Here is a 21,907-nt window from a genome sequence, read left to right on the forward strand (position 1 = left end):
AAATGTGGTCTGACGCGTCTGTTTTCCTGTAAAGGTAGTTGCCTTTTTTCACAATTTATTTTAAAAAAAATTTTCTTCACAGTGAATAGAGTCAAAGTCCGTTGGCGTTCGATGAAGGATTGCTTCAATAAGGATATAAGAGAGGATATCAGGTTCGAAGTGGTGCTGCTCCATAGCTCAAAAAATATAAACACCATCGTATGTTGTTTTTTCTGAGGCCTGCAGTTGCTCAGCGAACGTGAGTATCTTTTGTGTTGTCTTACTATTATATAAAGTATATATTTTTTTAATTTAATGTTTTTCATTTACTTTCCACACAGAACCTGGAGCAGCACACTACAACCTGGATCGTCCTCAGTTGGAGCGGCCCCTCATCGACCAGCCAACGAATAGTCCCAATCATCCACTAGCGATGGAGCAACCAGGCAGGCTTCACAGGCTTGGGAACAGGCAGCCGGTCCCTCAGGTTTTCCCCTTCCCCAGCCTTCTGCCACTGGTTTTCTTGGGTCTTCTTGTCAGCGGGAGAGGGCCTGGGAGAGGTCAATCATGCCCGGGTTTATTCACTTAAGCTCGATCTTCCAGGATGGGATGAGGGAGGTTGTAGAAAGACTGGATAGTGGGTTCACTCAGATGAACACACTTTTCCAGGAAGTCCACAGACACCTTGAACACCTGGAAGATGACCTTCAGAGACCGGCGTGACATTTTTTTTCCGCAATAGAGCGGGGCGTGTCGGAAAACCTGCTGCCTGATCTCCAGCTCTATGTAATGAAGGCCTTTCAGGCTGCTTACAGCATGGCTATTCAGCAGTCCCAACTTCAGTCAAGATATCACCAGCCCCCACACAATTCATTTCCTACACAAGGGGCAGCACAGCACCAGTGGCAGAATACACCAGCCCCACAAGGACTTGGATACTAACAACTGACTTCAGCACAAGTGAACTATCCTAAACCACCACTGCAGGACATTATGGCAGTTCCTACAGAGTTCCCAGCTGCACCACGCAGCTGAGTGCAGCACCCCTGCAGCATGCAGCTCCCACCATGCTGCCGAGTGCAGTGCAGCACCCTTGGGGCATGCAGCTCCCACCACACAGCCGAGTGCAGCACCCCTGTGTGCTGCTTCCACCACGCTGCCGAGTGCAGCATCTCTTGATCAAGAAAGAAAAAAACACAGAGGGAACAGCACAAAAACCAAAAATTACCCACCACTTCCACCCTCACCTCCCAATGTGTCTCTGTTTTCCAATCTGTCTACACCTTCCCTTGTGTTTATCCCTTACAATGTGTCTAACGCTTTCAATTTATTTTCCACTCTTAATGTGTCATCTTCCTCCAATGTTCCATCTGCTCTCAATGTCTCATCTGCCCAGTTATTTACTCCCATCCGTCAAATCGTAGACCACACATCCGTGACCCAATCCTCCATTTTATTGACACTTCCCCTGTAACCACTTCCTCACCCACTCCTACATAATCATCCCAGCCCGACACCCCCCAGGTCCACAATGTTACACCATCACACCATTAATGTTTGTTAAATTAAAAATAGTTTTTAGCTTTGTTAATAAAAAATGTTTTGCTTTCACAATCACGATGTTTATCTCTTTATTTGAAAATGCACACGTGTGTATTGTTTAACGGGTGTTACAGTAAAGGTATTATTATTATTAAAGTCAGCAACCAATAAAGGTACATTTACAAGCGGATTAAACCATTTGGTCTTGCCATTATACATTAAAGGGAACCTGTTAGTTCCCCGTGCCCGCAGAACCATCAGCAGTTCTGTCTACATATGTAAATACCCTGCCCAACCGTCTCTTTATTAACTTACATGCATAAACAGATCTTTAGAAAAGTATTTCTCCAAGGCCGTTTATGATATGTAAATGGGGCCTTTGATTAGTCCATGGGGTGTTAGTGTCCCCAGACTAGTCTGCCCACTTAGCATGTTCTCAGCCCCTGTGGGCGTGATAACATGACTTACAAGCATTGGTGTCATCGCCAGCGCTATACATACCTTCCGCATATGTGCTCTCACTGCATTGATCCTGAAGACTGTGCAGAAGATGTCCGACCATGCGCAGTGCACCTCTCTGAGGCCGGGAACGCGTACACCCAGCTTCAGAGGATCAGTGCAATGAGGGAAAGAAGCCACGCACATGAGCAAGGTATGTATAGCGCTGGCTGGCGATGACGTCGGCGCTTGTAAGTCAAATGTGATAAAATGCTAAGTGGGCCGACTAGTCTAGGGACTAGTCAAAACCCTCATTTACATATCATAATTGGACTTTAGAAATACTTTTTGTAAAGATCTGTTTATGTGTGTAATATGTGTGTTATGGACTATTAGACAGTGTGTCTACATATGCAAACACAACTGCTGGTGGTTCTGGGGGCTCAGGAGACCTGACAGGTTCTCTATAAGGGTATGTATCCACAGTCCAGAAGCTCTGCGCTTTGAACGCAGTGGATACCCCGCTCCACCTGTTGTATGTGCGGTGATTCCGGATGTGTTCATTGAACACATGCGGAATCACCGCATCCTATACATAGACTGTGGTTTTTATTGTGCGGAGACGGAGCGTCTCCGCAAGATAAATAGACATGCAGCGGTCTAGAAAGACGCGCCGCATGTCCGGATTCAGTGTCGCCGGATGCAGCTGTGCGCACATAGTGGATACGGGATTTCATAAAATACACCCACTATTCTGTAACATCTTGACGCTGCGTATTGGACTCTGCGGCTGTATGCAGCGTCCAATCCGCAGCAAATCCTGATGTAATCCGGCACGTGGAAACATACCCTTAAGGATTTGTTAGATATCAACCCCTTTTAGACATCGGGCATAATAGTATGCCGATGTGGGACTCCCCTTGTCAGACTCAGCACCGGAGCCCGCACCTTTCCAGGCACATGACAGCTGATCTCTACAGATGACTTGTGCCCGCAACAACCGTGGGTGGAATCTTGATCCACCCGCGGCTGTTAACCCATTAAATGCTGCTGTCAATCCCATTTAACTTGCGCTTCCAGCAAGTACGCTGGAAGTCCCGCCCAGGGCCGGCTCCAGATTTTCATGGGCCCTGGGCGAAAGAGTTCCGGTGGACCCCTTTAACACATACCACAATTCATAATGCACGGATACGGCAGAGAAATATAGGTATAGTATAATGCCAAAGATTTCACTAACTTCTTACATTACATGAGTGATATCTATTGTGCATTCTACATTAGCTCAGAAACCGGACAGTATAGTCCTCTATACAGAATAATGAGCCCCATATATTGCTCCAAACAGAATAATAAGCCCCATATATTGCCCCATACAGTATAATGGCCCCATATAGTGCTCCATACAGTATAATTGGCACCACATAGTCCTCTATACAGAATAATGAGCCCCATATATTGCACCAAACAGAATAATGAGCCCAATATTATGCTCCATACAGAATAATGAGCCTCATATAATGCTCCATACAATATAATAGGCTCCACAGAGTGCTCCATACAGAATGAGCCGCATATATTGCTCGATACGGAATTGACCCCATATAATGCTCCATACAGTATAGTGAGCCACATATAATTCTCCATACAGTATATGATGGGCCCCATCTATTGCTCCATATACAATGGGCCTCATATAATGCTCCATACAGTATACTGAGTCCCATATATTGCTCTATACAGAATGGGCACCATATGATGCTCCTTACAGAATGGGTCCCATATAATGCTCCAAAAATTATTGGCCCCATAAGATGCTCCATGTATAATGGGCCCCATATAATGCTCCATATATAATTGGCCATATAAAATGCTCCATATATAATTAGTCCCATAAGATGCTTCATATATTATTGGCCCGATATACTGCTCCATATTGAATTGGCCCCAGAAGATGTTCCATATTAAATTGGCCCCATATACTGCTCCATATTGAATTGGCCCCATAAGATGCTCCATATTAAATTGGCCCCTTAAGATGCTCCATATTAAAATTTCCCCATATAATGCTTCCTATAGAATTGGCTTCATAAGATGCTCCCTATATTATTGGCCCCATAAGATACTCCATATAGAATTAGCCCCATATATTGCTCGAAATATAAAAAAAATAAAAAATGAAATACCTCTCGTTGCTTGACGCTGCTCTGCTCTGGACTCCTCACCGTCGGCGTCTTCCTGCTCTCTGTGCTGCAACTGCTCAGGCAGAGGGCGCGCACTGGTGATGTCATCGTGCCCTCTGACCTGAACATCACAGTCAGAGGATGGAAGACACTGCAGCGCTGGAACCGGGAGAGGTAAGTATCGCAAGTGCCAGGGCTCAGAGCAGGCGGGCGGTCCACTCGCGGGGGCCGGCACTATAGCGCGCCAGTGTCCCCGACGGTGAGTGGGGCCCCTGCCTGTTCAGGGCCCCGGCACTTGCCCGGGTGCGCCGGGTGCTGACGCCGGCCCTGGTCCCACCCATCGGTGACACCGTCATGTGATTGCGGGTCACCGATGGGTTGGCATGATAACCAGAGGTCTCCAGCAGACCTCTATGGTTGTCATAGCCAGATAGCTATGAGCGCCGCTCGGTGGTTGGCGTCAAAGCAAGTGAGCATTTCTGCTACATACAAGCCATCTGATCATCGCCTGTATGTAGCAGAGCTGATCGGAGAAGTGCAGCTTCTAGTCAAGACTACTGAAGCATGCAAAAAGTAAAAAAAAAGTTTTTAAAAATATTAAAAAAATAAAAAATATAAAAGTTAAAATCACACCTCTTTCGCCCCATTCAAAATAAAACAATAAAAAAATCAAACATACACATATTTGGTATCGCCGTGTTCAGAATTGCCCGATCTATCAATATAAAAAAAGAATTAACCCGATTGTTTAACAGCGTAACAAGAAAAAATACGTAAAAAAGCCAGAATTATGTTTTTTTGGTTGCCTCAACATTGTATTAAAATACAATAACAGGCGAACAAAAGATCATGCCTGCACCAAAATGGAATCATTGAAAACGTCAGCTTGGCACACAAAAAATAAGCCCTCACCCAACCCGAGATCACAAAAAATGGAGATGCTACAGGTCTCGGAAAATGGCACAATTTATTTATTTATTTTTTTTAAAATTGGGAATTTTTTTTCACCACTTAAATAAACCAGAACCTACACATGTTTGGTGTCTATGAACTCGTAATGACCTGGAGAATCATAATGGCAGGTCAGTTTTAGCATTTAGGGAACATGGTAAAATAAAAAACAATAACTGTGGGATTGCAATTTTTTTGCAATTTCACAGCACTTAGAATTTTTTTCCTGTTTTCCAGTACACGAGATGTTAAAACCAATGGTGTTGTTCAAAAGTACAACTCGTCCCACAAAAAACAAGGCCTTGCATGACCATATTGACGGAAAAATAAAAAAAGTTATGGCTCTGGGAAGAAGGGGAGCAAGAAATGAAAATGCCAAAACAAAAATACCTCTGGTCGTTAAGGGGTTAAACTACAAGTCTACAGTCACTCAAGAGCAGGTGGTCATGTGATCCTAAGTATGTAATATGCACATTCCCGGCCACCTTCTGACTAGACTACTTTCGGCCTCGCCTTGCCCATCTAGTCGTAACGTGGCTGGAAGTACGCATATACTCCTGGCGCCGGCAATGGAGAATCCTCACAGCGCACAGTGACTGCAGACTTGTAGTTTTAGACCGGACAACCTTAACTATGCTGTGCAGTGCACTTCCATGCAATGTGCACACCCGACCCCCTCTGGAGCTAATTACTACTCATTGGTGGGGCTGCTGTGTGTCAGAAACCTTCCAATCTAAGGCCGGTTTCACACGTCAGTGGCTCCGGTACGTGTGGTGACAGTTTCCTCACGTACCGGAGACACTGACACACGTAGACCCATTAAAATAAATGTGTCTCTGCAGATGTTAGCGTGTTTTCACGGACTGCAGGGCCGGACTGGCCATCTGGCAGTTCTGGCAAATGCCAGAAGGGCCGGTGGCAGTAGTGGGCCGCTCGAGTGTGCCGCTGTCGGCACACTCTCCCCGCTGTTGGCGCACTCCCGGCCCCGCATTCAACTATACCGGCGTCATAGACGCCGGTACAGTTGAATGCAATGATGGAGGAGAGAGCGTCTGCTGACGCTTCCTCTCCCATCATTCCCCGCTCTGCCTGCCGCTGACACTGCGGGTGCGCGATGACGTCATATCATCGTGCAGCGCCCCTGAGTCCTGGTCGTTGCAGTACTGTGGCTCCGCCGCTAAGGGGGGCTATGGTACGTCTGATGGCACTGAAGGAGTTCATCTGACCAGGTATCACATACACCAATACATTTCACAGTCTGGCCTCCAGGGGGAGCTAAGGGTACTATTCATTAGGCCACTCCTCACAGTCTGGTAAAACTGGGGGTTAGGCAGGAAGTTAGAGAGAACGCTGACTGGGTTGGAACCAGGCAACACCTTGTGGCAGAGGGTGTTGTAGGGGAAGATTCGGTAGGGTCCCTGTCAGGGGTGGGATCCTGACAGAGGCCTGGCAAACAGAGAGAAAGCTACGGGACCGCGCCTGCACTTCATAGCGGCGGTGCCCTAAGAAAGGACAAGAAGCGAGATTTATTGTGCTGAGTGAGAAACGAGATCAATGCAACAGGGAGAATACCAGTAGGAGTCGTGCTGTTGGACCGAGGCAACATCCTACTGAGGCGTAAATAACCGGTGGCCGGAACGTCGAGGAAGTACAGGGCTCTAAGCATTACTTCAAACCAACGGCAGGGCAGAGAGCTATAGGCTGGCTGTCTCACCTACATCACCTACGCAGACATAGGGGGCAACTTGTGAAGAGGGGCGACTCTAGGGTCCCGGAAGAGCTCCGAGCCTTCCCGTCATACGGGTGCATCCTACCATAAGATCTGGGGGACGAGAAGAAGAAGAAGAACATCAGAATCGAGTTGTGAGGGAACACGAGAAACAGACACAACAGTTGTGGGGACTATCCCATAAGCACAGCAGGGGAGGACCACAACACATAAGCGCTAGAAGGAAGGCACAGATTTCCACCTGCGAAGGGAACTCTGGAGGTGCCATCGGACCGGCCAGACTTGCGCAGCCCGGCTAACCGTATTCCGGACTGAGGACCCAGAAGCCTTCAGTAAAGAGGTAAAGAGACTGCAACCTGGTGTCCTCGTTATTTACTGCACCGCACCACCACCACCATCCACATCTATCACTATATGCCCCTCAGCAGGGTCACGGACCGGGTCTAGCCACTGTGACAACCCCAGAGCTGAGACCCAGAGGCCCGGTACCGGGTACCCCTCGGCCCTGCGGCAGTGGGGGCGCTACAACTTGGCGTCACGAACAGGATCTACTTAAGCCTGAAGAATCGGGTCATGTGTGCCTTGGAACTGTGATTTATTATACTTAGACTGTGATTTATTGCAAAGACTGTGCTGTGCCACTTGCCGCCAAAATCCGCCGCCATTACAGCGCTGAGGAGAGCGCAGGAGAAGAAGAAGGGCGTGGAGTGGGCGTAGACGAGCTGGAGAGCGCGAAAGACAATGGCCGCCCAGTCTAAATATTTCTGTGTCCTGAGAACGTGTCCGTCAGCAGCCGAGGTCCGCCTCCTCATTCTCTTTGGAGGATGGAGACCATGGAGACGGGGCCGCCCACGAAAGAGACCGCGGGAAGAGGACACCAGAGAGGAAGCGAAAATGGCGACGCCGGAAGCACCGCGTGGGAATAACCTGACTCAGCAAGAGGCTGCACCACCCGACACAGCCCCGGACACACCATCGTTGCGGGAACTGACCCTTGCGGAGCTACAGATAGGCCGACCCCCATGGCCGATGTCCGAGGATAGTGTGGCTGCCGCCGAGGCCCGGCAGGTAGCCTACCGCCTGGAAGCCGATGCCCGTGTGATCGCTCGGCTGGGCCAACCTACGGAGGTCCGCCTGTCTCCGGTGTCCCCCGCTTCTTTTATCCCGGCCGCGGCGGAGTATGAGCTGCAGGCACAGGGCCTAAGGATCCTGCCGGAGGCGGAGCACCTGCAGCGCCTGATGACAGCGTGGCGGAACAGACCCCAACCGGCAGCCCAAGTCAATCTGAGGAGCATTGAGGAAGTTCCACCGTCGCACTGGGGTGTGTTGTGGATTCTGTTTTTGGGCTCCCTCTGGTGGTTACGGCTGTTACTGGGTGACTTTGGTGGGTTGCGGTCTCTGCTTTCCACCTGTCCATCAGAGGCTGGGTGTTTCCTATTTAACCTGGCTTTTCTGTCATTCCCTTGCCGGCTATCAATGTACTCAGATGTGCTCAGTTTGGTTCCTGACTACCTGCTCCCAGATCTCTCAGGATAAGCTAAGTTCTGTTTTTTAGTTGTTTGGTTTTTTGTCCAGCTTGCTAATTATGACTCTATGCTAGCTGGTAGCTCTAGTGGGCTGAGGTTCTCCCCATGTGCCATGAGTTGGCACATGGGTTCTTGTAATCTCAGGATGGTTTTTGATTAGGGTTTTTTGCTGACCGCTCAGACCCCTTTTGTATCATTCTGCTTTCTAGTTATAGCGGGCCTCATTTTGCTAAATCTATTTTCATCTCTATGTGCATTCCTTCCTCTCATTTCACCGTCAATACATGTGGGGGGCAACTATATCTTTTGGGGTTCATTCCTCTGGAGGCAAGCTAGGTCTTTATTTCCTCTGCAGTGCTAGTTAGCTCTTAGGCTGGCGCGTGGCGTCTAGAATCAACGTAGGCACGCTCCCTGGCTATTTCTAGTTGTGTTTGTCAGGAGTAGGGCAGCGGTCAGCCCAGGTTCCATCACCCTAGAGCTCGTCCGTTATTTATGTTATTTTGCTTGTCCAGTGCGATCCCCAGCCATTGGGATCCATGACAGTATAGCCGGCCTACAAAGTGTTAATTGTTTGGGCTGAAGCAGGAGAAAAAGAAGTGTTTAAGGGAATTTTTTTTTTTTTTTCCCTCAGAGTTTTGCTGCCTAGCCCTTAATTGCTGTCTAGCTGCTTCTTACCTCCTCTTAACCCTTGAATGGCTCTGACCTTAGCTGTGTAACATGGATGTCCAGAGTTTGGCTTCCAGCCTGAATAATCTTGCTGCAAAAGTTCAAGACATACAGGATTTTGTTGTTCACACTCCCATGTCTGAACCTAGAATTCCTATTCCAGAGTTTTTTTCTGGAGATAGATCTACCTTCCTGAATTTCAGGAACAATTGCAAATTGTTTCTTTCTTTGAAATCTCGCTCCTCTGGAGACCCTGCTCAGCAGGTCAAGATTGTAATATCTTTCCTGCGGGGCGACCCTCAGAATTGGGCATTTGCATTGGCACCAGGGGATCCTGCATTGCTCAGTGTGGATGCGTTTTTTCTGGCACTGGGATTGCTCTATGAGGAACCTAACCTGGAGATTCAGGCTGAAAAGGCTTTATTAGCCCTCTCTCAGGGGCATGATGAAGCGGAAGTATATTGTCAAAAATTTCGGAAATGGTCGGTGTTTACTCAGTGGAATGAGTGCGCCCTGGCTGCAAACTTCAGAGATGGTCTTTCTGAGGCCATTAAGGATATTATGGTGGGGTTCCCTGCGCCTACAGGTCTGAATGAGTCTATGACTATGGCCATTCAGATTGATCGGTGTTTACGGGAGCGCAAACCTGTGCACCAGTTGGCGGTGTCTTCTGAACAGGCACCTGAGACTATGCAATGTGATAGAATTCAGTCCAGAAGTGAACGGCAAAATTATAGGCGGAAAAATGGATTGTGTTTTTATTGTGGTGATTCAGCTCATGTTATATCAGCATGCTCTAAACGCACAAAAAAGGTTGATACATCTTTTGCCATTAGTACTCTGCAGTCTAAGTTCATTTTGTCTGTAACTCTGATTTGTTCACTGTCATCCATTTCCGTCGATGCCTATGTGGATTCGGGCGCTGCCCTGAGTCTTATGGATTGGTCATTTGCCAAATGCTGCGGTTTTAGTCTGGAGCCTCTGGAAGTTCCTATTCCTTTGAAGGGAATTGACTCTACACCATTGGCTATGAATAAACCGCAGTACTGGACACAAGTGACCATGCGCATGACTCCCGTTCATCAGGAGGTGATTCGCTTCCTTGTACTGTATAATTTACATGATGTACTAGTGCTTGGTCTGCCATGGTTACAAACTCATAATCCTGTCCTGGATTGGAAAACAATGTCTGTGTTAAGCTGGGGATGTCAGGGGGTTCATGATGATGCACCTCTGATTTCAATCGCTTCATCTACTCCTTCTGAGGTCCCTGCGTTTTTGTCTGACTATCGGGATGTTTTTGAGGAGCCTAAGCTCAATTCGCTCCCTCCTCATAGGGATTGTGACTGTGCTATAGAATTAATTCCTGGCAGTAAGTTCCCTAAGGGTTGTTTATTTAATCTGTCAGTGCCAGAGCATACTGCTATGCGGAATTATATTAAGGAGTCCTTGGAAAAGGGACATATTCGTCCATCTTCGTCCCCTCTGGGAGCAGGTTTTTTTTTCGTGGCAAAAAAAGATGGTTCCCTGAGGCCTTGTATAGATTATCGCCTTCTGAATAAGATTACAGTCAAATATCAGTATCCATTGCCATTATTGACTGATTTGTTTGCTCGCATTAAGGGGGCTAGGTGGTTCACTAAGATAGATCTTCGCGGTGCGTATAATCTTGTGCGGATAAAACAGGGTGATGAGTGGAAAACCGCATTTAATACGCCTGAGGGCCATTTTGAGTATTTGGTAATGCCTTTTGGACTTTCTAATGCTCCTTCAGTCTTTCAGTCCTTTATGCACAATATTTTCCGTGAATATCTGGATAAGTTTATGATTGTGTATTTGGATGATATTTTGGTGTTTTCTGATGACTGGGAGTCTCATGTTCTACAGGTCAGGAAGGTGTTTCAAGTCCTGCGGGCCAATTCTCTGTTTGTGAAGGGCTCAAAATGTCTCTTCGGAGTCCAGAAAATTTCTTTTTTGGGGTACATTTTTTCTCCTTCTACTATTGAGATGGATCCCGTCAAGGTTCAGGCGATTTGTGACTGGACACAACCTACATCTGTTAAGAGTCTTCAGAAGTTCTTGGGTTTTGCTAATTTTTATCGTCGGTTCATTACTAATTTTTCCAGTGTTGTTAAACCTTTGACTGATTTGACTAAAAAGGGTGCTGATGTTGCTAATTGGTCTCCTACGGCTGTGGAGGCCTTTCAGGAACTTAAGCGCCGGTTTTCTTCTGCTCCTGTGTTATGTCAACCAGATGTTTCACTTCCTTTTCAGGTTGAGGTTGATGCTTCCGAGATTGGAGCGGGGGCGGTTTTGTCACAGAGAAGTTCCAATGGCTCGGTGATGAAGCCATGTGCGTTCTTTTCTAGAAAATTCTCGCCCGCCGAGCGCAATTATGATGTGGGTAATCGGGAGCTTTTGGCCATGAAGTGGGCATTTGAGGAGTGGCGTCATTGGCTTGAGGGTGCTAGACATCATGTGGTGGTCTTGACTGATCACAAAAATCTGATTTACCTTGAGTCTGCCAGGCGTCTGAATCCTAGACAGGCTCGTTGGTCGTTGTTTTTTTCTCGTTTCAATTTTGTGGTTTCATACCTGCCAGGTTCAAAGAATGTGAAGGCAGATGCTCTTTCCAGGAGTTTTGTGCCTGACTCTCCTGGAGACTCTGGGACTACTGGTATCCTTAGGGATGGGGTAATATTGTCCGCCGTCTCCCCAGACTTGCGACGTGCATTGCAGGAGTTTCAGGCGGATAAACCTGATCGTTGTCCACCAGAAAGACTGTTTGTTCCGGATGATTGGACCAGTAGAGTCATCTCCGAGCTCCATTCTTCTGTGTTGGCTGGTCATCCTGGAATATTTGGTACTAGAGACTTGGTGGCCAGGTCTTTTTGGTGGCCTTCCTTGTCAAGGGATGTGCGCACCTTTGTGCAGTCTTGTGAAGTGTGTGCTCGGGCTAAGCCTTGCTGTTCTCGGGCCAGTGGGTTGTTGTTATCCTTGCCTATCCCGAAGAGGCCTTGGACGCACATTTCCATGGATTTTATTTCAGATCTCCCTGTCTCACAGAAAATGTCCGTTATCTGGGTTGTGTGTGACCGCTTTTCTAAGATGGTTCATTTGGTACCCTTGCCTAAGTTGCCTCTCTCCTCTGAGTTGGTCCCTTTACTTTTTCAGAACGTGGTTCGTTTGGATCTCCCAGCATCGTTTGCTATTCATAATGTGTTCCATCGGTCGTTATTGCGGAGGTATGAGGTGCCCGTTGTTCCTTCGGTTGAGCCTCCTGCTCCGGTGCTGGTGGAGGGAGAATTGGAGTATGTTGTTGAGAAGATCTTGGATTCTCGTGTTTCCAGACGTAAACTCCAGTATTTGGTTAAGTGGAAGGGTTATGGTCAGGAGGATAATTCCTGGGTGGTCGCCTCTGATGTTCATGCGACTGATTTGGTCCGCGCCTTCCATAGAGCTCATCCTGATCGCCCTGGGGGTTCTCGTGAGGGTTCGGTGACCCCTCCTCAAGGGGGGGGTATTGTTGTGGATTCTGTTTTTGGGCTCCCTCTGGTGGTTACGGCTGGTACTGGGTGACTTTGGTGGGTTGCGGTCTCTGCTTTCCACCTGTCCATCAGAGGCTGGGTGTTTCCTATTTAACCTGGCTTTTCTGTCATTCCCTTGCCGGCTATCAATGTACTCAGATGTGCTCAGTTTGGTTCCTGACTACCTGCTCCCAGATCTCTCAGGATAAGCTAAGTTCTGTTTTTTAGTTGTTTGGTTTTTTGTCCAGCTTGCTAATTATGACTCTATGCTAGCTGGTAGCTCTAGTGGGCTGAGGTTCTCCCCATGTGCCATGAGTTGGCACATGGGTTCTTGTAATCTCAGGATGGTTTTTGATTAGGGTTTTTTGCTGACCGCTCAGACCCCTTTTGTATCATTCTGCTTTCTAGTTATAGCGGGCCTCATTTTGCTAAATCTATTTTCATCTCTATGTGCGTTCCTTCCTCTCATTTCACCGTCAATACATGTGGGGGGCAACTATATCTTTTGGGGTTCATTCCTCTGGAGGCAAGCTAGGTCTTTATTTCCTCTGCAGTGCTAGTTAGCTCTTAGGCTGGCGCGTGGCGTCTAGAATCAACGTAGGCACGCTCCCTGGCTATTTCTAGTTGTGTTTGTCAGGAGTAGGGCAGCGGTCAGCCCAGGTTCCATCACCCTAGAGCTCGTCCGTTATTTATGTTATTTTGCTTGTCCAGTGCGATCCCCAGCCATTGGGATCCATGACAGGGGTGTGGTAATATCCTTTAACTCCCGGAAAGGAAGGGGAGTTATCCAGGAGATCGGGGAGCCACTGCAGGTCCGTGTGGATCGGGAAGAAATGGAGCCCTGCGGGGGAAGGTACGATTCCGATCTGGAGCCTGGCGATGCAGTGACCTACACCCGGTGGAGGAGGGAAGCTGGCGAAACTGGCTGGATAGCTCGAGGCGTCCAGCGGTGCGACTCCCTCCAGGCTGCTGCCGGAACGCCGGAGGACGAGCCTTCTGCAGGGAAGGTGTCGGAGCCAGTCCCCGTGGAACCTCAGGAGGTCCGGGTCCACCGCGTGCCTCTGGGTCGCGCTCGCCCACAAGCAAGGAGGGCATCCCGTGGAGGGGTCCTGTCGCTGCTGGAGCCAGGACCGGCCCTTGCTACACCAAGGCGACCCGTTGGCCGGGTGAGGCCTGGAAGAAGACCACCCCCTACACTACAAGATGAGTAATGAGTAAGCTTTAATGACTGTAAATAAGTTAATTGTTTTCATTGTTTTTCTCTGCTATTTTGCTGCTAAAACCCGTAGGGGTTAGTGGTGAGTCCTCTTAGGAGCCATATAGGGATGGCTCAGTGATCTTAAACTGAAAGAAAAATATGTTCTATACTGTGTATAGTAGTGGAAGGACAGTAGGCTCGGGCGGAAAGGAGCGGTCCTGTAACAGAAAGGAGAGGCAGTAGGTCTGGAGCAGATAGGACAGGCGGTCCTGCAGACGTAAAGTAGGAGAATGCATAAAAGTTAATTAGCCTTATATGTGATATAAGAAGGTCTTTAGTGGATTTAGCGAGTACGTCCTTAAAGGCAAAGTTGGATTATTGTTCAGAATTTGCACTCAGTAGAATACCCGGTTGGGTAAGAAAAGTTATTTATAGTAAAGTTATTTAAAAGTGTTTAACCATGTTTGTAACGTTCAAGTGTCCTCACCTCCCATAAAGGGAAGCTCTGTTACAAAGTTGACTTGTACTTGCATTTTCAAAATTGTATGTCTTTTTGCTGACATGTATTGTTGTTTTCTTCCCAGTCCAGGAGTACTGGATTTAACCGGGTGGGAGTGCAGCGCCCCAGAGTCCTGGTCGTTGCAGTACTGTGGCTCCGCCGCTAAGGGGGGCTATGGTACGTCTGATGGCACTGAAGGAGTTCATCTGACCAGGTATCACATACACCAATACATTTCACAGTCTGGCCTCCAGGGGGAGCTAAGGGTACTATTCATTAGGCCACTCCTCACAGTCTGGTAAAACTGGGGGTTAGGCAGGAAGTTAGAGAGAACGCTGACTGGGTTGGAACCAGGCAACACCTTGTGGCAGAGGGTGTTGTAGGGGAAGATTCGGTAGGGTCCCTGTCAGGGGTGGGATCCTGACAGAGGCCTGGCAAACAGAGAGAAAGCTACGGGACCGCGCCTGCACTTCATAGCGGCGGTGCCCTAAGAAAGGACAAGAAGCGAGATTTATTGTGCTGAGTGAGAAACGAGATCAACGCAACAGGGAGAATACCAGTAGGAGTCGTGCTGTTAGACCGAGGCAACATCCTACTGAGGCGTAAATAACCGGTGGCCGGAACGCCGAGGAAGTACAGGGCTCTAAGCATTACTTCAAACCAACGGCAGGGCAGAGAGCTATAGGCTGGCTGTCTCACCTACATCACCTACGCAGACATAGGGGGCAACTTGTGGAGAGGGGCGACTCTAGGGTCCCGGAAGAGCTCCGAGCCTTCCCGTCATATGGGTGTGTCCTACCATAAGATCTGGGGGACGAGAAGAAGAAGAACATCAGAATCGAGTTGTGAGGGAACACGAGAAACAGACACAACAGTTGTGGGGACTATCCCGTAAGCACAGCAGGGGAGGACCACAACATAAGCGCTAGAAGGAAGGCACAGATTTCCACCTGCGAAGGGAACTCTGGAGGTGCCATCGGACCGGCCAGACTTGCGCAGCCCGGCTAACCGTATTCCGGACTGAGGACCCAGAAGCCTTCAGTAAAGAGGTAAAGAGACTGCAACCTGGTGTCCTCGTTATTTACTGCACCGCACCACCACCACCATCCACATCTATCACTATACGCCCCTCAGCAGGGTCACGGACCGGGTCTAGCCACCGTGACAACCCCAGAGCTGAGACCCAGAGGCCCGGTACCGGGTACCCCTCGGCCCTGCGGCAGTGGGGGCGCTACAATCGCGCACCTGCTGTGTGACCGGGCGGGCAGACTGCGACTGCTGAGACCAGAGCCAGAGCAGCAGCGCGGGGTAGGAGGAAAGGTGAGTAGAGTGTTTTTTTGTTTTTTTTTATCAATGAGTGATGACTGGATTGTGGAGCTATTGGGGGGGCTGTGCTGCATTCCATTCTATGGGCCTGTGCTGCATTATATTCTATGGGCCTGTGCTGCATTGTATTCTATGGGCCTGTGCTGCATTGTATTCTATGGGCCTGTGCTGCATTCCATTCTATGGGCCTGTGCTGCATTAGATTCTATGGGCCTGTGCTGCATTGTATTCTATGGGCCTGTGCTGCATTCCATTCTATGGGCCTGTGCTGCATTCCATTCTATGGGCCTCTGCTGCATTATATTCTATGGGCCTGTGCTGCATTGTATTCTATAGGCCTGTGCTGCATTGTACTCTATGGGCCTGTGCTGCATTCCATTCTATGGGCCTGTGCTGCATTCCATTCTATGGGCCTGTGCTGCATTATATTCTATGGGCCTGTGCTGCATTATATTCTATGGGCCTGTGCTGCATTCCATTCTATGGGCCTGTGCTGCATTATATTCTATGGGCCTGTGCTGCATTGTATTCTATGGGCCTGTGCTGCATTCCATTCTATGGGCCTGTGCTGCATTATATTCTATGGGCCTGTGCTGCATTGTATTCTATGGGCCTGTGCTGCATTCCATTCTATGGGCCTGTGCTGCATTCCATTCTATGGGCCTCTGCTGCATTATATTCTATGGGCCTGTGCTGCATTGTATTATATGGGCCTGTGCTGCATTGTATTCTATGGGCCTGTGCTGCATTCCATTCTATGGGCCTGTGCTGCATTATATTCTATGGGCCTGTGCTGCATTATATTCTATGGGCCTGTGCTGCATTCCATTCTATGGGCCTGTGCTGCATTATATTCTATGGGCCTGTGCTGCATTGTATTCTATGGGCCTGTGCTGCATTCCATTCTATGGGCCTGTGCTGCATTATATTCTATGGGCCTGTGCTGCATTGTATTCTATGGGCCTGTGCTGCATTCCATTCTATGGGCCTGTGCTGCATTCCATTCTATGGGCCTGTGCTGCATTATATTCTATGGGCCCGTGCTGCATTATATTCTATGGGCCTGTGCTGCATTCCATTCTATGGGCCTGTGCTGCATTATATTCTATGGGCCTGTGCTGCATTGTATTTTATGGGCCTGTGCTGCATTCCATTCTATGGGCCTGTGCTGCATTCCATTCTATGGGCCTCTGCTGCATTATATTCTATGGGCCTGTGCTGCATTGTATTCTATGGGCCTGTGCTGCATTGTATTCTATGGGCCTGTGCTGCATTCCATTCTATGGGCCTGTGCTGCATTATATTCTATGGGCCTGTGCTGCATTAAATTCTATGGGCCTGTGCTGCATTCCATTCTATGGGCCTGTGCTGCATTCCATTCTATGGGCCTCTGCTGCATTATATTCTATCGGCCTGTGCTGCATTGTATTCTATGGGCCTGTGCTGCATTCCATTCTATGGGCCTGTGCTGCATTCCATTCTATGGGCCTCTGCTGCATTATATTCTATGGGCCTGTGCTGCATTGTATTCTATGGGCCTGTGCTGCATTCCATTCTATGGGCCTGTGCTGCATTCCATTCTATGGGCCTGTGCTGCATTATATTCTATGGGCCTGTGCTGCATTATATTCTATGGGCCTGTGCTGCATTGTATTCTATGGGCCTGTGCTGCATTGTATTCTATGGGGCTGTGCTGCATTATAGTCTATGGGGCTATGCTGCATTATATTCTATGGGCCTGTGCTGCATTATATTCTATGGGCCTGTGCTGCATTGTATTCTATGGGCCTGTGCTGCATTGTATTCTATGGGCCTGTGCTGCATTCCATTCTATGGGTCTGTGCTGCATTCCATTCTATGGGCCTGTGCTGCATTATATTCTATGGGCCTGTGCTGCATTATATTATATGGGGCTGTGCTGCATTCCATTCTATGGGCCTGTGCTGCATTATATTCTATGGGCCTGTGCTGCATTATATTCTATGGGCCTGTGCTGCATTCCATTCTATGGGCCTGTGCTGCATTATATTCTATGGGCCTGTGCTGCATTGTATTCTATGGGCCTGTGCTGCATTCCATTCTATGGGCCTGTGCTGCATTATATTCTATGGGCCTGTGCTGCATTGTATTCTATGGGCCTGTGCTGCATTCCATTCTATGGGCCTGTGCTGCATTCCATTCTATGGGCCTGTGCTGCATTATATTCTATGGGCCTGTGCTGCATTATATTCTATGGGCTTGTGCTGCATTCCATTCTATGGGCCTGTGCTGCATTATATTCTATGGGCCTGTGCTGCATTGTATTCTTTGGGCCTGTGCTGCATTCCATTCTATGGGCCTCTGCTGCATTATATTCTATGGGCCTGTGCTGCATTGTATTCTATGGGCCTGTGCTGCATTGTATTCTATGGGCCTGTGCTGCATTCCATTCTATGGGCCTGTGCTGCATTATATTCTATGGGCCTGTGCTGCATTAAATTCTATGGGCCTGTGCTGCATTCCATTCTATGGGCCTGTGCTGCATTCCATTCTATGGGCCTCTGCTGCATTATATTCTATGGGCCTGTGCTGCATTGTATTCTATGGGCCTGTGCTGCATTCCATTCTATGGGCCTGTGCTGCATTCCATTCTATGGGCCTCTGCTGCATTATATTCTATGGGCCTGTGCTGCATTGTATTCTATGGGCCTGTGCTGCATTCCATTCTATGGGCCTGTGCTGCATTCCATTCTATGGGCCTGTGCTGCATTATATTCTATGGGCCTGTGCTGCATTATATTCTATGGGCCTGTGCTGCATTGTATTCTATGGGCCTGTGCTGCATTGTATTCTATGGGGCTGTGCTGCATTGTATTCTATGGGGCTGTGCTGCATTATATTCTATGGGCCTGTGCTGCATTATATTCTATGGGCCTGTGCTGCATTGTATTCTATGGGCCTGTGCTGCATAGTATTCTAGGGGCCTGTGCTGCATTCCATTCTATGGGTCTGTGCTGCATTCCATTCTATGGGCCTGTGCTGCATTATATTCTATGGGCCTGTGCTGCATTATATTATATGGGGCTGTGCTGCATTCCATTCTATGGGCCTGTGCTGCATTATATTCTATGGGCCTGTGCTGCATTATATTCTATGGGGCTGTGCTGCATTATATTCTATGGGGCTGTGCTGCATTCCATTCTATGGGCCTGTGCTGCATTATATTCTATGGGCCTGTGCTGCATTGTATTCTATGGGCCTGTGCTGCATTCCATTCTATGGGCCTGTGCTGCATTCCATTCTATGGGCCTGTACTGCATTATATTCTATGGGCCTGTGCTGCATTATATTCTATGGGGCTGTGCTGCATTCCATTCTATGGGCCTGTGCTGCATTATATTTTATGGGCCTGTGCTGCATTCCATTCTATGGGCCTGTGCTGCATTCCATTCTATGGGCCTGTGCTGCATTCCATTCTATGGGCCTGTGCTGCATTATATTCTATGGGCCTGTGCTGCATTGTATTCTATGGGCCTGTGCTGCATTCCATTCTATGGGCCTGTGCTGCATTGTATTCTATGGGCCTGTGCTGCATTCCATTCTATGGGCCTGTGCTGCATTCCATTATATGGGCCTGTGCTGCATTCCACTCTATGGGCCTCTGCTGCATTATATTCTATGGGCCTGTGCTGCATTGTATTCTATGGGCCTGTGCTGCATTGTATTATATGGGCCTGTGCTGCATTCCATTCTATGGGCCTGTGCTGCATTCCATTCTATGGGCCTGTGCTGCATTATATTCTATGGGCCTGTGCTGCATTATATTCTATGGGCCTGTGCTGCATTCCATTCTATGGGCCTGTGCTGCATTATATTCTATGGGCCTGTGCTGCATTGTATTCTATGGGCCTGTGCTGCATTGTATTCTATGGGCCTGTGCTGCATTCCATTCTATGGGCCTGTGCTGCATTCCATTCTATGGGCCTGTGCTGCATTCCATTCTATGGGCCTGTGCTGCATTATATTCTATGGGCATGTGCTGCATTGTATTCTATGGGCCTGTGCTGCATTCCATTCTATGGGCCTGTGCTGCATTGTATTCTATGGGCCTGTGCTGCATTCCATTCTATGGGCCTGTGCTGCATTCCATTCTATGGGCCTGTGCTGCATTCCATTCTATGGGCCTCTGCTGCATTATATTCTATGGGCCTGTGCTGCATTGTATTCTATGGGCCTGTGCTGCATTTTATTATATGGGCCTGTGCTGCATTCAATTCTATGGGCCTGTGCTGCATTCCATTCTATGGGCCTGTGCTGCATTATATTCTATGGGCCTGTGCTGCATTATATTCTATGGGCCTGTGCTGCATTCCATTCTATGGGCCTGTGCTGCATTATATTCTATGGGCCTGTGCTGCATTGTATTCTATGGGCCTGTGCTGCATTCCATTCTATGGGCCTGTGCTGCATTCCATTCTATGGGCCTCTGCTGCATTATATTCTATGGGCCTGTGCTGCATTGTATTCTATGGGCCTGTGCTGCATTGTATTCTATGGGCCTGTGCTGCATTCCATTCTATGGGCCTCTGCTGCATTATATTCTATGGGTCTGTGCTGCATTATATTCTATGGGGCTGTGCTGCATTCCATTCTATGGGCCTGTGCTGCATTATATTCTATGGGCCTGTGCTGCATTGTATTCTATGGGCCTGTGCTGCATTGTATTCTATGGGCCTGTGCTGCATTATATTCTATGGGGCTGTGCTGCATTATATTCTATGGGGCTGTGCTGCATTCCATTCTATGGGCCTGTGCTGCATTATATTCAATGGGCCTGTGCTGCATTGTATTCTATGGGCCTGTGCTGCATTCCATTCTATGGGCCTGTGCTGCATTCCATTCTATGGGCCTGTGCTGCATTATATTCTATGGGCCTGTGCTGCATTATATTCTATGGGGCTGTGCTGCATTCCATTCTATGGGCCTGTGCTGCATTATATTCTATGGGCCTGTGCTGCATTGTATTCTATGGGCCTGTGCTGCATTCCATTCTATGGGCCTGTGCTGCATTCCATTCTATGGGCCTGTGCTGCATTATATTCTATGGACCTGTGCTGCATTATATTATATGGGCCTGTGCTGCATTATATTCTATGGGGCTGTGCTGCATTCCATTCTATGGGCCTGTGCTGCATTATATTCTATGGTCCTGTGCTGCATTATATTCTATGGGCCTGTGCTGCATTATATTCTATGGGGCTGTGCTGCATTATATTCTATGGGGCTGTGCTGCATTATATTCTATGGGGCTGTGCTGCATTATATTCTATGGGGCTGTGCTGCATTCCATTCTATGGGCCTGTGCTGCATTATATTCTATGGGCCTGTGCTGAATTGTATTCTATGGGCCTGTGCTGCATTGTATTCTATTGGCCTGTGCTGCATTCCATTCTATGGGCCTGTGCTGCATTCCATTCTATGGGCCTGTGCTGCATTATATTCTATGGGCCTGTGCTGCATTATATTCTATGGGGCTGTGCTGCATTATATTCTATGGGGCTGTGCTGCATTCCATTCTATGGGCCTGTGCTGCATTATATTCTATGGGGGCTGGCTGTATTACATTCTATGGGGCTGGCTGTATTACATTCTATGGGGCTGTGCTGCATTACATTCTATGGGGGCTGTGCTGCATTACATTCTATGGGGCTGTGCAGCATTACATTCTATGGGGCTGTGCTGTATTATAGTCTATGGGGGCTGGCTGTATTACATTCTATCGGGGCTGGCTGCATTACATTCTATGGGGGCTGTGCTGCATTACATTCTATGGGGGCTGTGCTGCATTACATTCTATGGGGGCTGGCTGTATTACATTCTATGGGGGCTGGCTGTATTACATTCTATGGGGCTGTGCTGCATTACATTCTATGGGGGCTGTGCTGCATTACATTCTATGGGGGCTGTGCTGCATTACATTCTATGGGGGCTGGCTGTATTACATTCTATGGGGGCTGTGCAGCATTACATTCTATGGGGGCTGGCTGTATTACATTCTATGGGGGCTGGCTGTATTACATTCTATGGGGGCTGTACAGCATTACATTCTATGGGGGCTGAGCTGTAATGCTGGATACAGCTGTAAATATATGTTATATAGTCGTGTTACACTCACCCTCACTTCTTGTAGCCTACAAGTGTACAAAGATATTATACAGTCACCATGTGACAAGTGGGCCTGTGTGACTTCAAATGCCAGGGCTGAATTTTAGTCCCAGTCCGGCCCTGACGGACTGTGTGTAAAACACGGAGACATGTCAGTGTTCGTGGGAGCGCACGGATCACACGGACCCATTAAAGTCAATGG

Source organism: Ranitomeya variabilis, chromosome 2 (genome assembly GCF_051348905.1).
Source record: "Ranitomeya variabilis isolate aRanVar5 chromosome 2, aRanVar5.hap1, whole genome shotgun sequence".
Taxonomy (NCBI): Eukaryota; Metazoa; Chordata; class Amphibia; order Anura; family Dendrobatidae; genus Ranitomeya; species Ranitomeya variabilis.